We start from the raw sequence: 27,169 nt of genomic DNA on the forward strand, positions 1-27,169 counted from the left end.
GGAACACCCATTATCATCATCATTCATCACTTATTATAAGTATAAATTTAACAAACATAATATTTCTCCAAAAATTCAGATAAACTGAACCATGAAATGGATTTCATTTTTTTAATCATAATTTAAATAAAGAGAGAAACCTATTTTCTCTGTAATCTCTTCAGGAAATTTTGTTGCAAAATCGTCAAAAAAAGCAATCCAGAAAAATATCTCTGATTGATATGCATTACAAATAAAGGTTTTTTTTAAAAAAAAGATCGTCGATATATATTCTTAAGAATTATGCTTGAATTTTTTTTATAAAAATATGTTGCTTACACACATTTACTTGTGTTTTTATTTTTAGAATATTTGCATATATTCGCACTGAATATGATTCAATAATATTTGAAAATGTATTGCGCAGGTTAGTAATAAATCTTATAATTAAAAATTAAAAATAATGTTCTACCAAAAAAAAAAACATCAAATACTTGATAATTCAAAAGCTTTTTTCATTATCGCATGCATTGTTTTGTAGAATTTTTTTGAAAAAAAATGTAAACCAATTCAAATTAAGAAAGCATATTCAAAACCTTCATTAATAAAATTTTTAAGATCATGTGGTTATATAGAGTATATATCATGCGGTAAAATAGAGCCATAACAGCGCTATGTTACGCTCCTTTCTTGGTAGTAAAAATTGCCAAAATGCTATGTATTTGCTGTGCAGTCAGCTGTTTTAGATATAAAACCTAACCTAGAAAACGCACAAACGCCAAAAAATAAATATTATTATAACAGCATCTTTTTGATGTGCATTTATAACACATATATGGAGTTAGATTTTAGACGTAGAACGCCTGATCGGACAGCAGGTATCAAGAAAAAAGCGTGACATAGCGTAATAAACGATTATATTTCGCTTTTTCGATTAAATATATATCAAAACAGTTGCAAGTTTAATTAAATTTTGAAATTACCAACCTAGTTTTCATTCTGGCAGTTTGTATGATAAATAAATTGACTATATATATTATAGTAATAAACATTTAACAGTGCCTTAGTTCTGCAAAAAATGTTATAAAATGTTATAAAATAATATATTTATTCAAAGAATGCAACGTCTCTTCCATCTGAATCAATTCTACGACATCATTTTAATTTATTTGTCATTGGGACACGCACTTGCATTGTTTTTATAATGCTACTCGAACATCCATCTGACGGGCATTGTTGAGAAAAATACCAATTATGGACGAGGCGAACTAGTGCACTAAAGGTTAATAATTAAAATTTTTAAATAAAATTCAATATCGTTAGGCCAATTTAGGTTTTTGAACCACAACTTTCGGCGGAAACTATAAAAATTGGAAACCCAACTAAACTTCATCTTGTGCATTTACTGCGCATAGTCGAATAAACACATATGCATATTGTACAGATATGAATTACTTAAATTCGTTCAAATATAAAAAGATAACTATTTGCCTAAGTTCTTTAAAAATCGAAGTATCCGTATTCGAGAACAGAGAAAAATATTAGTATACGAGAACACTTATATCGGAGACAGCAAACTGTCCAAATATTTTTTACACAACATATTTTAACATTTTTCAATCACTATCAATAAAAATATAATTAAAATTTAAGACTGCTAAAGAACCAAATAACTATAAAAAAATTGAATTCTCTATAATTTAACGCAGAGTGATCTTGAAGCAAAATTCAACACATTGAATGCCGTCTATAGGCGACACTCGTACACACAGGGTGACAAGCGAATGTCGCCTATAGACGACACCCGTGGCAAATAAGTAATAAAAAACACGTCAAGCAGATTAAAAAAAAATCGATTTGTAGAGGTAGACTCCATGTTTGAGCTCAAAAAATTCCATTATAAGAAATTAAAATAAAAAATTATATTCGAAAACAATTCTCAGAAATATCAAATAATAAATAGTAAACTAAATATAAGTCGCATTTTGCGCAAACTTCCCGACATGTGCAAATGATCGATTCAATCGTTCATTTGGGTTTCACCAAAAACTAATTAATGCAATTTCTAATTGATACTTTGAAACAAATTTATATCTGAATTTATGTTAATTAGATTTAACTTATTTAACACATCAAATAAATTATAGGTACAAAACACAGAACAGATTCTACTCGGTGCACTTTAATAACATTTTAGAATGTTCGGTTAGGGTTCAGGCCATAAACTTTATTACAAAGATTCATTAAAAATGACAAATATTTTTAACAATTGAAGAAACGATTCGGCTGAACTCTTCCAGAAACTAATCAGCACGATTTTTTATTGAAATCTTGCAAACGGTCAAAATCGGTTCATGTCAACGAAAGCGTTGATGAAAAACTTTTCACATTTCTGCAAATTATAAAAAACCGGCTTGGCTGATCTGGGCATTAATACGTAGCTAAAATCAGCGCAGCCGTTTTTTAAGACACTTTGTCGTTAGATCAAATAGAAGCACATACTTCTTCAAATTTTAATCTCAAACGATTCAGAATGACTTAAAACATCAAAAATCTAACACTAATAAATCGAAAACTTAAAGTATCTCTTTGGGAAGTCTTTGGTCATATTTAATATACGATGTATATTATACTTGTATATGTATACTTGAAGAAGTATACTTGTATGTATACTTGTATACTTATACACGTATACTTGAAGAAGTTTGATAGAACAAATCAATCAGAGAATAATAAAAGTTCATATTCTTAATAACAAGTTTGGAAAAAATAAAAATAAAATAAAAATAAACAACAAAAAAGTAAAAATAAACTACCAGAATCTATTAAAAAAAAGTGTAAGTTCAATAAGGTTCTAAAGATTTCTGCCTTAAGACTTCCATTTAAGACTTACATTTTTGCGCTAGTTTTTTGTACAGAAATTGGTGAAATTTGCTAGCAAATAAATTGTCTAAATTATTGGGCAGCCTCAAATAATGTTTGCTATTATAAATTAGGCCTTGAATAAATAAATAATTCATTAATTAATATTAAAGCATTGATAAGCATCAAATGTGATATTTAGACTAGACTTGTGGTATCTGACGAGTTCGTTTATTACGAAAGAACAAGTTAACGCACAATAAAATATTGTCATTTAAAATAAAAGATCATTTGTGTTAATGATGAAGTTAAATAAATAAACCAAAAATTAAAATCGGACATGTCAAATTTAGACAATGCCAGCGTCTGTGCAAGCTCACCGATGACATTGAAGTTTAACACCAATGTCATGCAAGAATTTAAAAATATTTCGAATATTTACATTAATACTGTCTAGGTGGAGAGAGTGGGGCCATCGAAATAATTTCAAATGTGACATAAGACATTCTGCTCTATCATCGATGAAAATAAGAAAATTTATTTTACAATGAAAGAATCATACAGATCAGAATCAAAAAATCAGTTTCTCTTAAAAATAAGGAAAATCCATTTGTCATTTTTTTTAACTCGGTAAAAAAAATCCAGCAAATCACAGACTTTTTCAGAAGTGTATCAATTATGTGCAAATATATTCGTATATATATTAGTAAACAAAGATAGCGATAAATTAATAATTATATCAGAGCATGTGCAACAACTGATTTTATGACAATTTTATTTGTAACTTGTAACCAGAATTTAAAGAAATGTGTTAATTTTCCTAGTATCAAAATTTACTGGACATATTAACTTTACATTTATCTGATTTCAAGCAGCTGATAATTTGTAAGAAGTAAATAATTACTATTAGTAGTGGATGATGTCCATCAGAAATTAGGTAGGTACTCAGGCCAAGTCAATAGCATGAAAATAAGCAAGACCTAGCAAAGAAATTATTATATTAAATTCAAAATAGATTATTTTGAATTCTACTGGTTGATTAAGTCTACTAATAAATAAATATCCAATGTATCTTTTTTTGTCTTTTCCTCCTTTTTGTACTATCATGACTGTACAAAGTTGCATCACTAGTAGTTCTAACATTTATTAACTTCCCATAGGGTAAGTTATAGTAATCGCAAAAAAATCAAAAATGAAAATTTTTATATATCTTTACGTTTCAAAAGTTTTTGAACATTTTGGCATACCTTAGAAAAAATGGATGTGTGTGTGCGGATACAAATTTTCGTCGACGATTTCGGGAACACCGATCAACCGATTTGAATAATTCAAAAAAACATTCGATTCGTATTGATGAGGAAGCGTGGTGATTAGTTTTTGGGAAGGCAGGTCAAGCGGTTATGGACTGTCAATAAAAATAAGAAAAAAAATGTCATTTGGCGGTCAAAAATGTTTATTGGACATATGTACATCAAATTATCAGATATTTTATAGAAATTTTAATAACCGGTACACATTTCGTGTAAATTTTTTTGGGTTCCGTACCGAGATTCTTAATTACGGTACGGAAAATTCCAGCAATTTGCCTTAAGGCACAATGCCATGCACCCCACTAGTTTTTTTCCACGATTATTTCTTATGTAGAGAAATGATTAAACAAATGATAAAAAGAACTGTGATAAGATATTTTTTATCACCATTAAAAATAAGAAAAGTCTATGTGTTAACCAATCAGGATTGAACTCCTTTATAGAAAAATCAGTTTCCCTAAAAAATAACATAAATCAACTTCTCCTAATTTTCTTTGTTTAAAAAAATTGTAAACCGTTAACACGTATAAAAAGTGTAGCAATAACACTTAAAGGTTGCAAATAACATATATATATATATATATATATATATATATATATATATATATATATATATATATATATATGTTATATATATATCCGTACTATTAGTAAATAAAGATAATAAATTAATAATTGAGAGAATGTATGCTAACTCACAATCATAGCAAATCACTAAACAAATTTTAATAGATGAGACCATAGTCCTAAAAAACTTTTTTTTGTTAATAATCGTGAACAAAAACTAATCACAAGTATTATAGGTATTCTTGTTGTTGCAATGTACTGCTTCTCCCTACCTGACTTTTAGAAAACTAACACCCATCAGTTGTCCTTTACATTGATTGTATTATACAAACTTCAATAAATTAGATATTTTTCTGAAAGTCTGAAAGAGTTATTTTCTCTTGAAAATATATTTTGATCTAAATTTTCAAGTGAAAATGAATACTAAAACTGCTTGATATCAGGTTACACAAAAATCGGTTTTTAATACGGAAACTAGAAAATCTACCACTCCATCTACTATAAATATTTTAAATGCTAATTTTGTGAATACTTTAAAATACATTAAATTTAGAATAATATTTAGTTACTTTATTATGGTGGAGAGATAATATTAATAATCATATTGCAAGGTAAGCCAGGTTTATAGTTTCGATATCTACCTTAACTACTATGAAACTGTAGTAATATGGTTTTAAAATAGAGATTCAAAATATGTTCAGAAGTAAAAATAGCTATTTTTTGTATTGCTGCATTAATTCAATAATATATCATTAGTATTAAAAAAATTAAAATAATTAAAATATATCATCATAGATAGATTAACCATTGAGTAGCTAAGAGAGCCACGTAGTTAAAAGAGTATCAACACAATAGGTGAGAGGACTCAAGATTTATTTACAGTTCAAAAATAAAAAAGAAATAATTAAAAGTCACATGACCAAGTCAAAATACTCATTGTCTTTTTGATGTGCAAAATAAACACGTCCCAATATATTATATTTACGTTGTTTATTTGTCTCTCACCCAACTTGATTTTGATTAGCTTTAATATACCATATTTAACTTTATTTCGATTTTATTCATATTTATATTATATAAACGTGTATTGAACAACCTGATATCAAACAGTATTGAAGTAATTTATTTACTGGAAAATATTGTTTTCAATTATTATCATTGTTAAATATGGCTCCAAATAAAACTGCCCCTTCCCGGAATTGCGGCTAATACTTAAAATATTTAATTAATGGTTTTGAAATAACACCAAGTACTCTATCGTTATACCAAGTAAATCGTCTAATTTTAATTTTAAACGTCAAAAAAACTACTCATTTTCTCACATTTTGATGAATTTTTAAAATAAAACTACTTGTTGTAAGGACGTAATATTTCAGTAAGTTCTATAAGACCATGATATATTTTGCAAAAAAAGTTTCATAAAAATCGGCTTAATTTTTTTTTCAACAGTTAAATTTAAGAACAACGGCTCGGTAGATTTTCACCTAAAATTAATCAGTATCATTCCCAACTAATATCTTTCGAACAGTTTTTGATTTTTTAAAATCGGTTCGGTAGGATGAGCTTAAATGTCGACGAAAATTTAACACTTTTTTCCAAATTACAAAGAAACGGCTTGGGAGATCGTAGCACAAAACAGATAAACGTTAGTCCTCCTTGAGATACATCGAATGGCTTTTAAATTTTTGAAATCGGTTCAGGCGTTTTTGAGCAAACGTCGATAAAATGTCTAATTTTGACAACTCCAAAAAAAACGATACTAATTTTTGCAAATTTTGAAGAATTTTTAAAATTAAACGACTCATCGTAGGGTCGTAATATTTTAGTATAATCTATATATAAGTCTATGGTATCTACCGTCAAAAAAAAATCAAAAATCGTCAAAAAAATTTTTCAAATCGATTCAGAATTGCGGGCAAAAACGTCAACAAAAATTTTTTCACTTTTCTGCGATTTACAAAGAAATGGTTCGGCCGATCGTAGCGCAAAACTGACAAACGATAATCCTCATCGAGATACATCGAATGGCTTTTAATTTTGGAAATCAGTCCAAAAATCTGTTCACATACACGCACACACACACATACTTTTTCCAAATGTTGGTCTCATTCAATTCAGAATGACTTGAAACGTCGAGAAAACATAAAATTAGCGAATCGGATTTTTTGATGAAAACAAACTACTCCTTCGGAAAATTAATAACGTAATCAATCAAGAAAATATCTACAAAAAGAATCTTCTAAGGCTGCTGCTTTATAAACATTGTATTACATTAACTATTTCTTACGTATGTCATCTTTTATATTGTGCATTCAAACATGTGGCCTAATTTTATAAACAAGTTGCATGTATGTATAAAAAACATATTTACGTTTGCGTAACAGCAGACTTAATAGAAGAGACATCTATTTATGTGTTTTTATATTTGGCAGACGCCGGCTCACTAAAATACATTTTTCTATTTTTGTTGGTATGCAGATAAATTTGATAGGGTTGGGAAAAACAAAATGATATAATGGTAACAAGGTTTAAATATAGAAATAGATATAGTTTTTAGTAACCATAGTAGAAGTTTCTGATCTATTCTTATAGTATCATTCGTCGGTCGAAAAATCTTAAAATAAATATCTGTATTTAATGCAACTTCTTGTTTATTTGACCAATTTTTCTAAAACTTTCAAAGAATTATACAGATATAATAATAACAATTTATCATCTATAAAGTAATTTTTATGTTTTTTTTTTATTGTATCTTAACCTTCTGGCCTTACTTAAAATAATACTTTTACCTTTACCATGGATTGCCAAGTTACAAATATGAAATAACAAAAATATGATACAAATTTATTTTTGGTTGCCTCAAAATATATACTTTTTAAGGTTTTAAAATATAATTTAGAACATCGCGGTATCCTGTGGTATATTTTAATTCATTACTTACTTATTTACTGTAAGTATTCATTTATTTAATTGGAAATAAAAAATTAATCTCATTGTCAGTGCAGAAAGTTTGCATTTTGTGTTCGATTGTTGGATCGATGAAAATAAATTCATGTTACATTAAAATATGTCAATTTTCAATATCTTTGACCAAGGTCAAAACTTTTTGTATTTTTAAAGTTTATTTTTAAGCAAAACTTCTTTAGGCGCGACTATGGTGTAAATCCGTACAAATGCTACGGAAGTGCGTTACGGCAGTGTCGAGTGCCAATGATTCGTCATTCGCTCTCGATGATATCATTTCTATACAGGTCGATTGTGATTAGTCGTCGTATATGTGAATAGAGATCTGCCGTATGCGTACCGACATCAACGTTGTATGCGTACCGATATCAACAAGGAAATGGGCATTGATAAATAAACATTTTAAAGTTACATCGTAGTACAAATCTTGATTTAATGAGACAAGTCTGAATCAGAAGAATATTCTATCCTGTTCCTTGAAAATAATAAAACAAATTAAGCAATTGGGCCGTGTACTAATCATAAGTTTATTGATTAGAAATTATTTCTATATTATTCGTAATTTCTATGAATCTTTGAAGTTATTAAAACGGAAAATATTTTTTAGGCAAGGCAGATATTGCAGCTGTTAAAGAATGAGATTATATCGCTAGCTAAAAAGGAAAAAAGATACAAGCAGTCAATGAATGTATATTAATTTTAATTACATGACGTTCTTCAAACACAATTACATCATGAGTGAAGTTGCGACAACAATATTTGTTTAGGCGTTGTTTAACATAATCCACTGTGTGACCGAATATTATAGATTTTATTAATCAGCAATTACTTCATTTCTCTAATGAAGCTTCATTTCTAAATGCTAATTACAATGACAAACCGATCATGTCATATTTGAAGTATGACTTTAATTACATGATTGTTTTTAAATATTATACATATTTTTAATGCTATTATAAATATATAATTTATTAGTTAACTTATAAATAACTTATAAGTTACTTAAATTAAAATTGCTACTTTGTACAGTAGCAAATAAGTTTTACTTCAATCGCGTGTGATCCTTACGCGCACTTTTTTTTTTCTTCCTACAGTTTTACTTGTTGTCCATTACAGGACAGGTGTAAAAATTAATATATAATATTAAAAAAAGTTAAATCGTTTATCAAGTATGAAACAAACTTGTTTAAAATTTATTACAATTTAAAAATTGTATGACAACAAATAAGTCTAATGCGATTACGTATATTCTTAAATAGAGATCAAGTGCTAAATATAAAATCGACATATGTTTTGGCTCAAACTATTATTGGTATTATTGGTTTCGTATCATATATACATTATCTCTAATTTCTATATAAGTTTTCTTCCATAAGTAATTATAATTGATCTATAAAATAAATATAATGGTAAGTCTGGCTTGATCTTGCATCACTCATAAAATTAATCAATAATGATAAATGGAATGTTAAGATTTTGTACAGAAAAAACATAGTTTATTAGGAAGAAAAAAATGCGCAGCTTTTGGTATTGTTAGATATGTTTATCATTAAACACCCATAATCAAACCAAAGATCTGTTTTTAGAGGATAATGCGCCGATTGCCCATCTCAATTTGTTGTATTTTATAATTGATGGTATAATTTCAATTCTCAAGGATTTTTTCACTTAAGAAACATATTCTCTCTTATAATTTTAAGTAAAAGTCGATATCACTACTGTTTGATATCAGGCTATCCGAGGTGGATATCTACCATAAAACCATGAGTTGCAAGAATCAAAGTTCCTGCGTTTCAAAACCGTTTTTATAATTCTATAAGCTGTTACAATGTAATTCCTTAAAACCCAGAAGTATTAAAAGACAACCTATTGGTTGTCTTATCTCTGTGCGATGATATTATTAGTAGATATTTTTAACAGTGATGTTAATTATATTGCAGCAATGCCCCAAAAGGCTATTTTCTCTTAAAATCATAAATTTATCTATTCAAGTGAAAACTGATATCATTACTGCCTGATAGCAACTTGTCCGAGTCGGGCGTTGAACCTGGAACATTTACATCAAATTAAACGAAGACTTAACTATGTCAAAACCAATATTATAGAGTAGATCTCTACGTGGTTAGCTAAGGATGCAAGATTTTCTTTTTGTTTATATTTGAATTGCAAATTGTTTATTAATACATAAAAACATACAGTTCTATTAATTTAACAGATGGCTTTTAAAATATAACTCAGCAGTATTATTGGTGGTGATAAATTTTTACTTTTTAATTTTTATGTTTTAGACTTATTTCGTATTTTTAACTTCATTATTTTTGCATCAATGTCCCAAAAAGCTAATTTTAAATAATTTAAAAATTTAAACATTGCAGATGAAAGTTTTCAAGTAAAAACAGATACCATACTAATGCTACCACATCAGGTGTAGTCAAATTGAAAATTGAACCTGAAACCTAAGGATTGCAAAGCACTTAACCATATTATTCAAATTAAACGACAAATTAGTCATTTCAAAATCAATATTATAAAATAGTCCACATGTTTAACTAACAATAAGGCTATCAGAAAAATAAAGAAAAAAAACATTCCGGCTACACAGTCCTTATCAAATTATTGCTTCTACTGTAAATCCAGATAAAAACGATTGAATCTCGTAATATCACAAATCGCCCAGTCACTTATTGTTTGAAAAATAAAATTTAATCAGTACAGAGAGATAGAAAATTCTGTAGATAAGATATCGTAAAATTAAGTACGTGCATTTCATCGTCTAATATGAATGATTATATAAAAGTGTCATTTTTATCAAAAATATGATATATTTCAACCGATTAGAGATAAATTTTAATTTTATCACTAACGACAAGTTGGGATGCATGTTTATGGTTTCGTAAGTTAGCCGAAGGTTCCGTACCAATTACTAAAGGCTAACATTAAATTGATCTCGATGCAGCTTCCACCCGTACTGGGATTGAAGCAAATATTTTAGAATTGATTCGATACAAAAACAATAATAGATTTACAATAATAGATGTTTTATCAAGACATCTTGATATATACAAAATATATAACATACTTCGATTTAAATATTTTAAATATTACCCCCATATAAGAAAGAGTGGAGCTTGAAGGTCTTCAGGTAAAAATGTCCACCACCGTTATCTCAAAAACAATATTTGAAAGTAGAAGACAAAGGATGTGTAACCAGGTAAAAAGGACCACCTAAACATTCACACTGGCAAGGTGTAAACAATAAAAAAATAACTAGCTGTAAGTGGAATTCTGTCTTAAGGCAATTAAGGCATCGTGCCTTAAGGCAAATTGCTGGAACTTCCCGTACCAAAAATTATTATTTTTTTAAAAACGATTAACATTTTTGAAAAAAAAATTACTTTGAAAAAATAAGATTTTTGAGAAACTATAAATTGGACAAAAAATTACTTTTTTTAGAAATTTTTTTTTAAAAAAAAAAATTTTTTTTTTAATTTTTTTTTTTTTGAAAATTTTTTTTTTATTTTGACATATTGTGGAAGATTTGAACTTTCTTTTCAAAGCAATCAATCGTACTGCTTTAACTGCATAGGGACAAAATATAAAGCGCGTAAGCGCCGCGTCGCTGTCTAAAGCATAAGCATTGGTACGGAACCCATAGGAATGTTAACAAATTGTATACTTATTGTTAAAATCTCTATAAAATCTGATAATTTCATGAGCATATGTCTAATGATCATTTTGACCGCCAAATGGCTCATTTTTTTACTTTTTCCTCCATATCTCCGAATCCGCTAGACCTACCTTCATGAAAATTTTATCGATTCTTCATCTTGTCAATACAAGTGAAATGTTTTTGAATTATTCAAATCGGACGCTCCGTTCTCTCAAAAACTGAGCTACCGTTTTCGGCACTTTTTGCCCCGTATCTTTGGAACGGCTAGACCTGCCTTCGCCAAAAACTAATCAGCACGTCTCCTTATCAATACGAATCGAATGTTTTTTGAATTATTCAAATCGGTTGACCCGTGTTCCCGAAATCGTCGACGAAAATTTGTATCCGCACATACATACACACACATACATACATACATACACACACACACACACACACACACACATCATCCATTTTTTCTAAGGTATGCCAAAATGTTCAGAAACCTCTGAAACGTAAAGATATATAAAAATTTTCATTTTCGATTTTTTTGCGATTACTATAACTTGCCCTACGGGAAGTTAAAAAAGTAAAATAAGTTAAAAAAGCAATTAAACAATAAATTTGTGAAATAATGTATAATAAGATAATTATAAGATAAATTAAATTAATAGTTATCCCAGCTCTGATAATTAATTCTTCTGACAAAGGTCCATACGAATATTGTATCCAGTGCGATCTTTATGAAAAAACTAGTGTATGGCGTGCCTTAAGACAAATTGCTAGAACTTCCCGTACCGTAACGAAATGTTCGGGGAATATTAAATATTTTGAAACAGATAAGAATTATCTAAACTGAATTGCAAAGTTAATATTATAGATTTAAAATATATACGTGAGCTTTAGAACTTTAGCAAGAATTAAATTAATATCTGAATTATTTTCGATATTCAAAAAAATAAAAAATCCTAACTTTATTAACAGATATGTTATTTTTTATGATAAAATTAGTTTGGTTTCGTTAAAATGGACCTTTGTGCCCCCTTTGATAGGGAGATATGCTGAATAGTTTTTGGTAAAGTCGTTTCGGAGATATAGAGCAAAACTAGCTGTAAGTGGAATTCTGTCTTAAGGCAATTAGGGCATCGTGCCTTAAGGCAAATTGCTGGAACTTCCCGTACCAAAAATTATTATTTTTTGTAAAAACGATTAACATTTTTGAAAAAAATTTACTTCGAAAAAATAAGATTTTTGAGAAACTATAAATTGGACAAAAAATTACTTTTTTTTGAAAAAAATTTTTTTTAAAAAAATTTTTTTTAGAAAAAATTTTTTAAAAATTTTTTTTTGAAAAAAAAAATGTTTTCTTCATTTTGACATATTTTGGAAAATCTGAACTTGTTTTTCAAAGCAATCGTACTGCTTTAACTGCATAGATACAAAATATAAAGCGCGTAAGCGCGGCGTCGCTGTCTAGCGGGTAAACATTGATACGGAACCCATAGAAAAATAAACAAAATTTATACTTATTGTTAAAATCTCTATAAAATATCTGAAAATTCGATGTGCATATGTCTAATGATCATTTTTGACCGCCAAATGGCATTTTTTTTTACTTTTTTCCTTAGATCTCCGAAACCGCTAGACCTGCCTTTATGAAAATTTGATCAATTCTTTATCTTGTCAATACAAGTAAAATGTTTTTTGAATTATTAAAATCTGAGAAACTGAGTTACCGTTTTCGGCACTTTTTGCCCCGTATCTCCGGAACGGCTAGACCTGCCTTCGCCAAAAACTAATCAGCACGTCTCCTTATCAATACGAATCAAATGTTTTTTGAATTATTCAAATCGGTTGATCCGTGTTCCCGAAATCGTCGACGAAAATTTGTATCCGCACATACATACACACACGTACATACATACACACACACATACACACACACATACACACACACATACACACACACATACATCCATTTTTTTAAGGTATGCCAAAATGTTCAGAAACCTCTGAAACGTAAAGATATATAAAAATTTTCATTTTCGATTTTTTTGCGATTACTATAACTTACCCTACGGGAAGTTAAAAATATGCAAAAATGGCAGTTTTTAAGAGAACTAAGCATCCGATTTGAATGATTCAAAAAACTTTCTGCTTGTGTTGGTAAAACAATTGCTTTTGGAACTATTTTTTTTAATTTCCAAAAAATATTTTTTTTAGATATCAAAATAATTCGGATTTTAATTTTAATTTCAGCTAAAGTTCTAAAGCCCACTAATATACTTCAAATGAATAATTTTAACTTTGCTATTCAGTTTAAATAATTCTTATAAACATTAGACAATGTCCTTCATTTTAAATTCGATTGATTAAGTTTTATTGTTTATTTACTTTTCTGTAAACATATATAAGTTGCAATATTTATAATAATCTATTTGAAAATCTTTAGTATTTGCCGAATTACTGTACGGGAATTTCCGCAATTTGCAAGGCACGATGCCATACACCACCAGTTTGAATTTTATTTGCGATTGATTATTATTTATTTGCGAATAAAATAGCACCATAAATTCTCACAAGTATCACAAATTTCTAAAGCCTTCATCTAATTTAGAGCTCCAAAAGTTTTTATAATATTAACACTAAAACAATTTTTATTTGACAGCAATATTTTAAGTACTAATTTTGTATAAACTTCATTCCATAAATTTTCATGTAGCCATTCATAAAATGGTTTACATAGACCTAAATCTATGTAAGTTTATATCTAGCTAATTAATGTAACCTTTAATAGACAAGTTTTTTTATAACCATTGTAAATAATGCAGATTGTGATTAGAATATTTCATCGACACAATGTGCAGACAAGTGGCAGCCAAATTGCATGTTGCAACTATGTGGCGGTTTTCCAAAAGATCAATTCAGATCCAACCAAATTAATTAAGAGATATTTGTGCCCCAAATTTCAAGCACTAATATATCAAATAAAAAACAATACTAGAACAGAATTAAGTTTTAACATATCGCTCTCAGAAATAAAATAAAAAACTAACTTGATGCAGACAGTTGTAATTTATGAAGTCTACAGAAGTTGAAGTCTACAGAATGCAACATGCGGATTGACAACACTTTATTTTAGAAGTTTCATATTTTAATAAAAACTAGTGATTTGCAGGAACTTGCCGTACCAAAAATTATTTTTTTAAAAAAAGATTCAATTTTCGTTCAAAACTCTGAAAAAAAATATTTTTGAGATTTTTAAATTTTTTTCAAAAAATTTACTATTTTAATTATTTTGGAAATTATTTTTCAAAGCAATCGCGATACGTTAGCTGCGTAGAAACAAAATATCGAAGCGCGTGGGCGCCACATTGCAGTATAACGGATAAACTTGGTATAGAACCCATAAATATGTAAACAAAATTTATTATTAAAATATCAATAAAATATGTGATAATTCTCTGTGCTTATGTCTAATGATCATTTTTGTTTGCCAAATGATTTTTTCACTTTTTTATTTGATCTTCGAAACCACTACATCTCACTCCCAAAAATTTCATCAGTTCTTCAATTCGTCAATACAAATAAAATGTTTTTTGAATCATACAAACCGGAGGCTTCGTTCTCTCAAAAAATCAATTACCATTTTTGTCACTTTTTGCCCCGTATCTTCAAAACGACTCGACCTGCCTTCGTCAAAAACTAATTAGCACGTCTCCTTAACGATCTCGATAACGAATCGAATGTTTTTTGAATTATTCAAATCGGTTAACCCGTGTTCCCGAAATCGTCGACGAGAATTTGTATCCGCACATACACACATACATACATCAATTTTTTCTAAGGTATGCCAAAATGTTCAGAAACATCTAAAACGTAAAGAAATATAAAAAAAATTATTTTCGATTTTTTTGCGATTACTATAACTTGCCCTACGGAAAGTTAAAAAACAAATTAATAAAAGGTCAATATCTTCCAAAAATTTCAAAATTTTGAAAAATCCATTTTTTTTCAACGTTTTCAAAAAAATTTAAATTGCGGTACGGGAAGTCCGAGCAATTAGTCTTAAGGCACAATACCATGCATCACTTTTGTTACAATTTTTGTTTGCCTGTCTGTTTGTTCCGACAAATCTTTCAAATGGCTGAACCGATTTTGAAGGAACTTGAGTTTTGATGAATTATTTTAAATGAATATTTTAAAGTTTACAATAATAAATGCATTTTTTGTAATTTCAAGCAGTCTTTATTGCAGTTAATTTATTTAGGTTATAAGTTAAAAATATTTAATGTCACCGGTTATGGGATTTCTACTTATTCTCGAAAGTCCTTCTATTCTCTTTCGAACCGGTGAGGCCTCTTTTTGTTCAGTTTCGCCATCCTCGATTTCAGCTTTCTTCTGGCATTCTGTTTTTCTGGCGCTTTTGTCCGTTTCGGCGCTCTTTGGTGCCTGCGTGAGACTGAAACTGCCGAAACCGCCTAAAAGTGCGGCCACTTGACTTGAATTATATCGACGGCCAATCTCGCACTGGCCGTCATGTGAACTGCGTGCCGATTCCGTCTGAGGTTCGCCAAATACTCGTATATTAGATATTGCAGATGGAGGTGCCGATTCTTCGCTTGAAGGGCGCCCGTTTTTGCCTGTCATTTTTTTTTCTTTCTTCTTAATTTTAACAATCAGAAGTAGGAAACTTTTCGATAAGACTGTGCGTTCGAGAACTGATACCGGTAAATTTTAGTTTGTTGATAGCAAATTTTTTATGATTTTTTTTGTTGTGTTTTTATGTCGGATGACTTATTTCAAAAACAAAATCATGCATATGCTTAAATATTGATATCGATACAGCATTGCATTCATTTTTTTGACACATTTTGGAAATTTAAATGCGAAAATAGTATTTTATTCTAAAGGGGGTGTAACTCAGGGGTAGAGTGTCCGCTTCGCATGCGGGAAGTCCTGGGTTCAAATCCCAGTACCTCCAATTATTTTATACGCAATTGAATATTTTAAAAATTATAGATATATAAATAAAATATATATTTTACAATTTGAACGTTTATATAATAACATATAGCAACAAACATTGAAATTGATTGTAATTTTAATATCATAAATAATTGTGGGATTTTTCAGAATGTACAAAAACAATTCAGAATGCCTGTGTGCCTTCTTAAAGCTAATTGCTGGAACTTCCCGTACCGTAATTAACCATTTAAGAAATAAATATTATCAACAATCAATAAAAAATATTAATAATTGTTTCAAATAGTTTCACATGGATTATTATAAATACTGTAAATTTATAATTAGTAGAATTAGTAGAATTTATTCTACGAACAACCTATGTATATACTTATAGCGTGTAAGAATGTTTTCTTGTAACTAACTATAAGTTATTTGTATACGTATACTTAGTAGATGTAATCCTAATCGAGCCGAGAGAAATGAAGCCATCCGGGACCTTATCTCATAAAATATCACGATAAAAACTTATTTTATCGATATGTTTTTATAAAAAAGTCGACCATTTTGAGACTACCTAAATTTTCTGAATATTTAAAAAAATCGTTCTTTAAAAATGAAATATTTAAAAATTTTAAATTTTTTTAAAAATATTTGTTTGAACCACACAAGTAAACTTTGAAAATTAAAAATCTTGGTATGAAACGAAGAAAATTGTAACAAAATTAGTACTCATTTTTTACAACTATAAAATATCTGATAATTTTATTAACATATGACTAATGATCATTTTTGAGCGCCAAATATAATGCTTTCACTTTTTTTCTTTGTATCTCCGAAACCGCTGGAACTACCTTTCCAAAAATTTAGTCAATTCTTCATGAAGGGCAGATGGACGCAACGTTTCATTCCAAACATCAGAGTCTGGCTAAATCGAAAGTATGGAGAAGTGAAATATTACACTACGCAAATGCTGTTTGGGCACGGCTGTTTTCGAGCCTAACTACATCGCTTCAAGCACGATATCTCGCTGGATTTCCCATATTGTTTGGGCGAAATCGAAGATGCTGAGCACATGTTCTTCGTATGCCCGCGATTTAGTGCTCTACAGGACAATGTTAAATAGATATTGAGACGAACAATTACTTCAAAACACCACAGACACATTTGCGAGAAATGTGCTAATTGATCTGCGTTCTATGAAAAGAGAAAGGGCAAATGAGACTTCGCACAATTAAAAGCTAAGTCTAAAATCAAGGTAAGAGTTTAACTAAATGCTGCTCTAAATGCATAGTACTTGTAGCCTACCCCATACCATGTAAGTTATAAGGCACAAAAGATATTGAATATAAAATAATTTCTAAAATCTCTTACTATTAGACAAATAAATGAATATTGTTGCTAAAACATTGAAATTATTTTTAATTAAATTGTTTCTAAATATTTGTGTAAAATAAGTACAATGAACATAACCTACATTACTAGATCTTACGATTTAGCGTATGAATTCTACAAAATGAACCAAAAAGTAACCTGCAGACCCCTACAATTTATTGTAGGGCATTATAATTAATCAAATATAACAAAACTTTTTACATCAAAGGAACATAAAATTTGAATTTATTATTTCACATTTCATTAAATTTACAATACAAGTGAAAAGCTGTTCATGATCAGGTTTCACAGGTGAAAGAAATGCATACCCACGAGAACAAATCACAATGTCAAAAATTTCTATATTTTCTCGAATAAAATACGCAACGAAGAATAATATTTATCCAATTACCCAACGGCTGCTGGTTAAAAATAAAAATACAATGGCGTTTTAATGTTATTTCGTTATTTGTCAGCTAGAAATTGGTAACCAAGTATTTTAACTTTCACAGTTTGCCGAAGCAATTATCACCGAATCCAAATTGTTTGTCTGCGATAACAACGGAAATAATAGCCTCTAAATTCGACTTTCGTGTTTAGAATTCGAAAATATGGTCAAATCTTATACAAATATATATACAGACACATAAATTAAACATATATATATATATATATATATATATATATATATATATATATAAATTCTTCTGAACGGGTGTACGATTTGATACTTCTCCTAAACGGTTATTTGCATTTTGATAATTCTTTTTAGAGTTTGTCGAAGAGAATTTTTAAGATTTAATGAGCGATAAAACTATAGTAATATTGTAGAAATAAATGACAAAAATTACAAAAAACCACTTATCATTGTTTGATATTGAAAACATTTGAACAATTTGAAAAATTCACTTGAAATTTGAATTTAGGTAAAATTATGAGCTTAGATAATATTAGAATATAATATTCAAGAAAAATGTAATGTCTACACTATTATTGCCGAAAAGCAGATGAGATATGCCAGAAATTGAAACAATATAAGATACAGTCAACAGTATATATTTGGCAGATGAAATTAAATAATTTATTTTAATAAATAACGCAATAAGTTCAAAATTGCATATACGTTATTTGTTAAACTTATGCATGTCGCATTTTGGTTTACTTTACTAAATTATTAAACAATACAAAGAAATATTTTCACTTATTAAAATAATGATTTAGAATTTTGTGTCATGTGTCAAAAATTTGGCATTGGATATGGAATATTTAGCAAGTTGCAAGTTGATTGAAGAGTACTCATATAAACTAGATTTTACAAATTAATTCACCTAAGATTTAAACATAAACAATAATGTTCATTAAATTATTAGTAAGAAACATGTACTTTAAAAATTATAAATGCAAAAAAGCAACTAATATATCATACGAGAATATTAAAAATTATAGACTAAATTATTGAAGGAATTATGTTGTGTGGTAAAATCAAGTCTGATATTGTTCTCTTACCGCAGATACTATATTATTTTTCTGAATTTCTTATAATGCTTATGTTAAGACCATAAATGAATCGCAAAGGCAAGACATCAAATAGGATATCAAAAAGTATAGGATAGGATATTAAAAAAATGGAACTTTTGAATTGTAGGCGTGGGTACAGGACAACGCCTGTCGGGCTATCTAGTATATACATATAATTTTTTATGAAATTTCTTGACCACGTTCACTATGACTCAAAATCGATCAACATCTATTTTTTGTACCACAAAGTGGGAAAGAGTTGGCCGCCCTTAAGATTTTTTATTTTTGGACCAATTTTTTTTATTAGGTTTAACTTTTTATAGTTCGTATCTAAAGAAGAACTAAATTCTCAGGCTCCTACCACAAACCTCTATTTCGTAATAGTCATTTTAGTAATCGAATAATTTTTCATCTTGCTTCGTAATTAAAAAATTGACAAAATGATAAAAAGCTCGTTAATAATACATAAAAATTTTAATACGCAAATTTGCTGATTCAACTTAAAAACTTTTTCAGATTAAGCTGGTACTTGCAATGGCTATCAATATGCCCCAGAAACATTTATATGTGGCATGTGTTGCAGTGGGTTAACAATGTACTTAACCACCCATATAATTTGTGTAAGATAGCCTAGAATTAAACTGAATAGCAAAGTTAGAATTATTTATTTCAAGTATATAAGTAAGCTTTAGACTTTTAGCTAGATTTAAAATTAAAATCCGAATCATTTTCGATGTTTAAAGAAAATTAGGAAATTAAGATTTTTTCTTTTCAAACCAAAACTTTTTTTGTCTTTGCCAAAAACTAATTGTTTTTTCACACCGTCAACACAAGCCGAATGTTTTCTAATCATACAAATCGGTAACTCATTCTTTCAAAAACTGCCATTTTTACATTTTTATAGCTGGGTATCTCCAAAACGGCTCGACCTATCTTTGCAAAAAAAAAAAACTGATCGTCTCCCCGTTAGTAGGAATCGAATATTTCAAATCGGTTGATCCGTGCGCCCAAAATCGTGGACCAAACATTGTAACCACATTTTTTCTAACAATAAGGTACGCCCAAATGTTCAGAAACCTACTATAGCTTACCCTACGAAAAGTAAAAAATAAAATACCAAATAGAAATGAAAACCATTGGTTCGAATATTTATCTGTAAAACTTATAAAACGCAATTGCTGAATTTCTTCAAGAAACAGGCAGATTGTAAGTCCTTTAAAAAAAAAAAAACATTTTTATTTAAAAATGTGATTCTATCGGTAAGAATGATGAAAGCTAATAAATATATTGAGTACTAGCGCATATAATTGTAACAATGTATGAAAAAAGCTTATGCCTTGCAACCTCAACATGTCAGGTTCAATTCCCGTCTTAGACAACCTAACATCAAGCAGTAGTAATATTACTTTTACTTAAAAATAATGATCTAAGTATGATTTTGTTAACAAATAGCCTTTCGCGACAATGATGCAAATTATTCAATATAGTAGTTTATTCAATAGTTGTAGAAAATACATTGCAATAAAATAATGACATGTTGGAAAAACAAATCAATGGCTGATTATCCATTCGATAGATACTTTATAATGATATTTTAATGATTACAGTGAATGAAATCACTTAATTAATAAAAATAAGATGTAAATTTTGTTCTCATTAAGAAACAATGTTGACTTATCAACCGATCAAGTGGCAATATTTTTTCAACCTAAATACTAGAATTTTTGATTACTAAAGTTTGTCTCTGACTTCTATATTTGTCTCTATATTTATGCATATCAGATTTTTATATTCCAAAGCTCAAAATATTACATCACTTATAAATCCGTCTATCTATTTATCTACAGATCGAAATTTTTTATCTTGAAAATTAATAATATTTTCAACACTCATGGTGTAAAGATATGCATCATTATTACCATGTTTCTTAAAAAAAGTTTTATTTGTTGGAATTTGAAATGTGCAAAATTTAGAATCAGCAAATTGAATCTTGTCGAATGTGTTAGTCCTAAATAAACAAACTCTCAAAGGGTATCTATCAATAAGATAAAAAGGCTGAGAGATGTGTAACCTGCACATGTTTTTATTTACATATTGCAATAATAAATATTAAGCCTGTTTGGTTTGTATGACGTTTATGTTTATGATAAATTAGAATTAGTGTTGACCAAGTGTTGTACTAGTCATACGGTGAGTAATGTTAGCAAACGCCAGATTGAAGCAGAGCTTTGCAACCTTTTTAAAAAAAGGTATTTTTTCTCTACTCCTTGAAACTGAAGCAAGCATGACTTTGAACTTCTAAAAATATTTTATAATTATTACATTTATTATTAACTTCCCGTAGGGCAAGGTATAGTAATCGCAAAAAAATCGAAAATGAAAATTTTTGTATATCTTTACGTTTCAGAAGTTTCTGAATATTTTGGCATACCTTAGAAAAAATTCATGTATATGTGTGTATGTGTGCGGATACAAATTTTTGTCGACGTTTTTGGGAACACCGATCAACCGATTTGAATAATTCAAGAAACATTCGATTCTTATTAATAAGGAGACGTTCTGATTAGTCTTTGGCAAAGATAGGTCTAGCCGTTCCAAAAATTTGGGACAAAAAGTGCCAAAACAGTAACTCAGTTTTTAAGAGAACGGAGCGTCCGATTTTTATAATTCAAAAAACATTTTACTTGTATTGACAAAATGAACTAATAAAATTTTTGCGAAGGCAGATCCAGCGGTTATGGACTCTCAATAAAAATAATTTAAAAAAGTGCCAATTTCAATTTCGTATACATTTTGTAAAATTTTATTTGGGTTCCGTACCAAGATTTCTCGATATTTTCTACAGTACGAATAACCGATTTGAATGATTGAAAAAACATTCGGTTCGAACTCGACCGCGAGGTGTTTCTGCAAAAGGCACGTCTAGCTGCTTCGGAGGTATGGAGTGTAAAGGGTGTAAAAATGGTGATGCAGTTTTTGAGAGAACGGATCATCCCATTAGAATAATTCGAAAAACATTTTGCTTGTGTGGACGGTATGAAATAAAACTTTTTCAAACAATTTCGTAGTTTTTAAAAAAATCAAATTTTCAAAGTTTTTCATTATTTTAAAAATTGAAATCATGTTTTTTTTTCAAAATTCCTAATTTTTTTACAAAAAATTTAACAAAAAATAGTTTATTTTCTAATAAGCTCAAAGAAAAGTTGTGACTATTTTGTAGAGATGTGACTTTATTTTGAAAATGAAAGCTGCTCGTCTGCATCACATACATTCAAATTATATAAGAGTGGAATATAAATAATGATTTTTATTATATTATATATTTCACTCTTTTATAATTTTATTATATTACAATCCACTAATTTCCATATAATCTTTACTATATATAACATTAATTTAGTTTGTTTAACTTCTAGACAAGGTCATGTTCTTGCTAGAGATGGAACGTACATAGTTCCAAAACGTTGACAATAAAAAATAAATTTTGTATATATATATATATATATATATATACAAAATAAAATATATATAAGTGTGTGTGTATGTTCGTTTGTTGTATTAAATTAAATTCTTGGTGTCTACAATATTTTAGAAATAGTCACATAAATTATATAAAAGTCAGACTAAAGTATCTTATTTTAAAAATTTTATTTCTGTAAATCTTGGCATCAATCCTAAACATCATGACGTGCATTTCTACCTGAGCTTAATCTGTTCTAATCTGACCCTAATTCGGCCCTGTATTATACGTCTACCCTTAACCTAATGTTTGCACAGCAATATTAATCATCCAAAATATTTATATTATGATAAAATTTTAGATAATCGGCTGCATTAGTCAAGGTCGAAAATTGTGAATCATTTCTCCATGCACTAGATGAGTAAATATTAATTAGATCTTTTCCATAAATATCACGGAGTCGAAATGGTGTAGACATTGTATATTTAACTAATAGAAATGCTCTAATTAGGACAATTTTTTTTAATAAGTTTATTTTTTGTCTGAAACATCCAGACTTGCTTTAGACGATATTTTGATTACATGTTACTAATTTTTGAGAATAGTTTTTATTTTTTAACGCTACATTTGAAACGTAAATTATATTTAATTTTGTATTAGTTTGCAAAATACGCTATCTTTACACACGACTAAATGCATTTTGATGAAATAAAAACAGAAAGTGTCTAGCGCTCAATTTGTATACATAATTTCTATTGCTGTAACTGTAATTGATGTAGTTGTATAAATATATATGATTTTTTTATAAGTTAAAGTCCAAAGTTTTATAAGTTGTAAAATCCAAATATAAATAAAAATTTATTTAAACGAAGTATTCATTTCCGATGTTTCAAAACTGCTATGTTCCATCATAAGGTTTTCTGTCATACACAAAATAACGTCATGGGATGTTTTGATAAAACAAATGCTTTTTAAAGATACAATAAAACAGTTTTTTTTTCTATGAACAAGTTTTTTTAAATCAGAATTATGTATTTTTAGTAAGAACTTTATTATTCGATTATATGCCTCTATTTTTTATCTATAGCAGTATATTATATTTATATATATATTTATATTATATTTATATCATATATTTTAAGCCTTGTATAAAATTCTGATCAGTTTTCTTCATAATTAATTTCAAAAATTTAGCACAGCTTCGTTATTCATAAATTTTGTTAGATTATCTATTAATTGTCGACGAATAGGAACAAATATTGCTTTTAAAAAAAATTGGACTGTCCTGGTCAAACCGTATTACACAAATTGTAATAATAAAATCATCAAATAAGAATAGGCCGCCAACCATTGGGTTGCCTTGTACGTATTTAAGTCAATTCGTCACAAGTTTATAATAGTCATGTACTACTAAGCGCTGATCAAATAAAATCCCAAACTAGCTGTAAGTGGAATTCTGTCTTAAGGCAATTAAGGCATCGTGCCTTAAGGCAAATTGCTGGAACTTCCCGTACCAAAATTATTATTTTTTTTTAAAAACGATTGACATTTTTTAAAAAAAGTTACTTCGAAAAAATACGATTTTTAAGAAACTATAAATTGCACAAAAATTTCTTTTTTTTGAAAAAAATTTTTTTTTAAAAAAAATTTTTTTTTAATTTTTTTTTTGTTTTTTTTTTTTTGAAAAAAATTTTTTTTTTATTTTGACATATTGTGGAAGATCTGAACTTTCTTTTCAAAGCAATCGTACTGCTTTAACTGCATAGGGGCAAAAATATAAAGCGCGTAAGCGCCGCGTCGCTGTCTAACGCATAAGCATTGGTACGGAACCCATAGGAATGTTAATAAAATGTATACTTATTGTTAAAATCTCTATAAAATATCTGATAATTTGATGAGCATATGTCTAATGATCATTTTTGACCGCCAAATGGCTTATTTTTTTACTTTTTCCTCCATATCTCCGAAACCGCTAGAGCTACCTTCATGAAAATTTTATCGATTATTAACCTTGTCAATACAAGTGAAATGTTTTTTGAATAATTCAAATCGGACGCTCCGTTCTCTCAAAAACTGAGTTACCGTTTTCGGCACTTTTTGCCCCGTATCTTCGGAACGGCTAGACCTGCCTTCGCCAAAAACTAATCAGCACGTCTCCTTATCAATACGAATCGAATATTTTTTGAATTATTCAAATCGGTTGACCCGTGTTCCCGAAATCGTCGACGAAAATTTGTATCCGCACATACATACACACACACACACACACACCCACACACACATACATCCATTTTTTCTAAGGTATGCCAAAATGTTCAGAAACCTCTGAAACGTAAAGATATATAAAAATTTTCATTTTCGATTTTTTTGCGATTACTATAACTTACCCTACGGGAAGTTAAAAAGGAGACCCACCAAAATGTTGTAAAAGTAATAACTTCATTAGGAAAAAGTTTGGAACAGAACAAGTTACGATGAAGAAGAATGCAGATGATTGACGACTCAGCGCAGAAGGCAAAATAGAGAAAAATAAATACCTATTAAAAAGACGTCCATTAATCACGTGATCAATCTTTTAAGGATTTTTAGACCCTCTCTCTCCTTTGGTGATACGTGGTAATATTTAAAATTAACCCCTCCCCCCTACAAACATCACATTTATTTCTGGTTACGAGAAAAATTGGTAAAATTTTGAACTTTTTGATAGTTTTTTTTTTATTCAGTTAAAATATAAATACACGTGAGATCTTACTACACCCCTCACTCCCCACGTGATATTTCGTGATTTTTTGTCAATCCCCCTATCCCCCTAAAAACCTCACGTGATAAATAAACGTCTCCTAAACGTAGCATAAAAGAAAAGTTTCAAAAGTAGAATTTGAGCAAAGAAGATCACAGACTTTCGAAAAATACCACTTAATATTATTGTTCTGAATAGGTTTGGAAAGCACGTGGCGCGATCGCAAGACTTCGGTCTTGAAACAACAAGTTTTCGTGTTCAAATCCCGTCTGGCGTAGAACCTGCTATCGAGCAGTAATGAATTCCATTCTCACTTAAAGGTACAGTTGCTAAATATGTTTAAAAGTAAATATGTGGTAATAACAACAGAAATTTTGAGAGCAGATAACCATTAGATAACTTTTCAATAAAATTATATTAATAATAGAGCAACCATTGGGTTGCCTTCTAATGATCATTTGTAAAAATAATCATCACAACAGTTTATAAGAAATCAAATTGAGATTTCTGTTTCAAAATAGTCAAAAACATGCATAGATATACATACACACACGCTTTTCAATTAATTTAGGCTTCGATTAGTGTTCGATTGTAAAGATCCCTGATTAATATGTTGTCAACTACAATGAACATACGAGAATACATATCATTATCTGTGATATTACGAACTGCTCAAAAGCAAAGTCAACATATCTTTCTATTCTATTGTTCTCGAGTCATTAAACTAGGCGCAATTTCACATCAGGATCTTTATCAAAATCAACACCCAACCAGTACTATTATTTCAACTATAGCCAAACTAGGTTGGACACTTGTTATGTGACCACATAATTAATTAAATAAAACAGATACCAGATCTATACGCATTTCTAAAAACTGAATTTTGCACTTAAATAACACAAAATTCTCCATTTCTTAGAAGTTAATTTAAACGGAAAACTCAAACTCAACTAACCAAACAATAATAAAATAAGAAACTTTATTACCTATCATCATAATATATAAACACAGTATAAAATAAATGGAGAACTAAATACAGCAATAATAAATAAATATGATGTATGACTACCAATGAAAGTTTGCTAAAAATTCAAAAGTAAAGTGTTGCCTCAAAATTGGTGAGCTACTCCGTGGCACAAGGTAAAAGCTTTGAACTTGTAACTCAATGTTCCAAATTCGACACCCTGTCGAATATCAAGCAGTAGTGATCCCATGTTATAAAATAAATTTAAAATATGTTTAGAGGGCATCCATTAATCACGTGAGCGAGTTTTTAAAGATTTTTGGACCCCCCTCCCCCTTGGTGATATTTCATAATATTCAAAATTACCCCCCCCCTCCTCTACCAAATATCACGTGTATTTTTAGTTACGTAAAAAAAAGTTTGATCTTTTTTTAAAAAAATTAGTCAAAAATGAATACACGTGATATCTTACTATACCCCTACCCTAAGTGATAATTCGTGATTTTTTGTCAACCCTCTCCCTCCCCCTAAAAACCTCACGTGATTAATGAACGCCCCCTTACTAGCAAAAATAGCAGTTTCTGCATCAAATAAAAATTTAAATATATCAACAATAAATAATATATTTCAAATAGAGATAGGTCAATTGCAAAATAGTCATTGGTCAAATAAACATTGGTCATCGAGTTGCCTTCTAAAAAGCCACGTAAGAATAAGTTTCATCAGAACAGCTCATTTGACTACTCTTTAGTTTTGAGTATAGTAAAAAAATTGAATCTAACTAGAGTTTTTTTTACAAAATTCAATAATGTGCCTT

General features: G+C 28.9%; 1 protein-coding gene and 1 non-coding gene across 5 annotated transcripts in view; one reads left to right on the plus strand and one right to left on the minus strand.

Annotated features, from left to right (window-relative positions):
* Positions 1-27,169, minus strand: part of LOC113378752 (hepatocyte nuclear factor 4-gamma-like) — a 110,470-nt gene that overhangs the window by 63,296 nt on the left and 20,005 nt on the right. The gene's annotated exons all lie outside the window — the stretch shown is intronic.
* Positions 16,244-16,315, plus strand: Trnaa-cgc. The gene has a single exon. It is a non-coding gene; the product is annotated as a tRNA-Ala (tRNA).

This window comes from Ctenocephalides felis, unplaced genomic scaffold (genome assembly GCF_003426905.1).
Source record: "Ctenocephalides felis isolate EL2017-DRISC unplaced genomic scaffold, ASM342690v1 CF-g0.4_SCAFFOLD_01886, whole genome shotgun sequence".
Classification (NCBI taxonomy): Eukaryota; Metazoa; Arthropoda; class Insecta; order Siphonaptera; family Pulicidae; genus Ctenocephalides; species Ctenocephalides felis.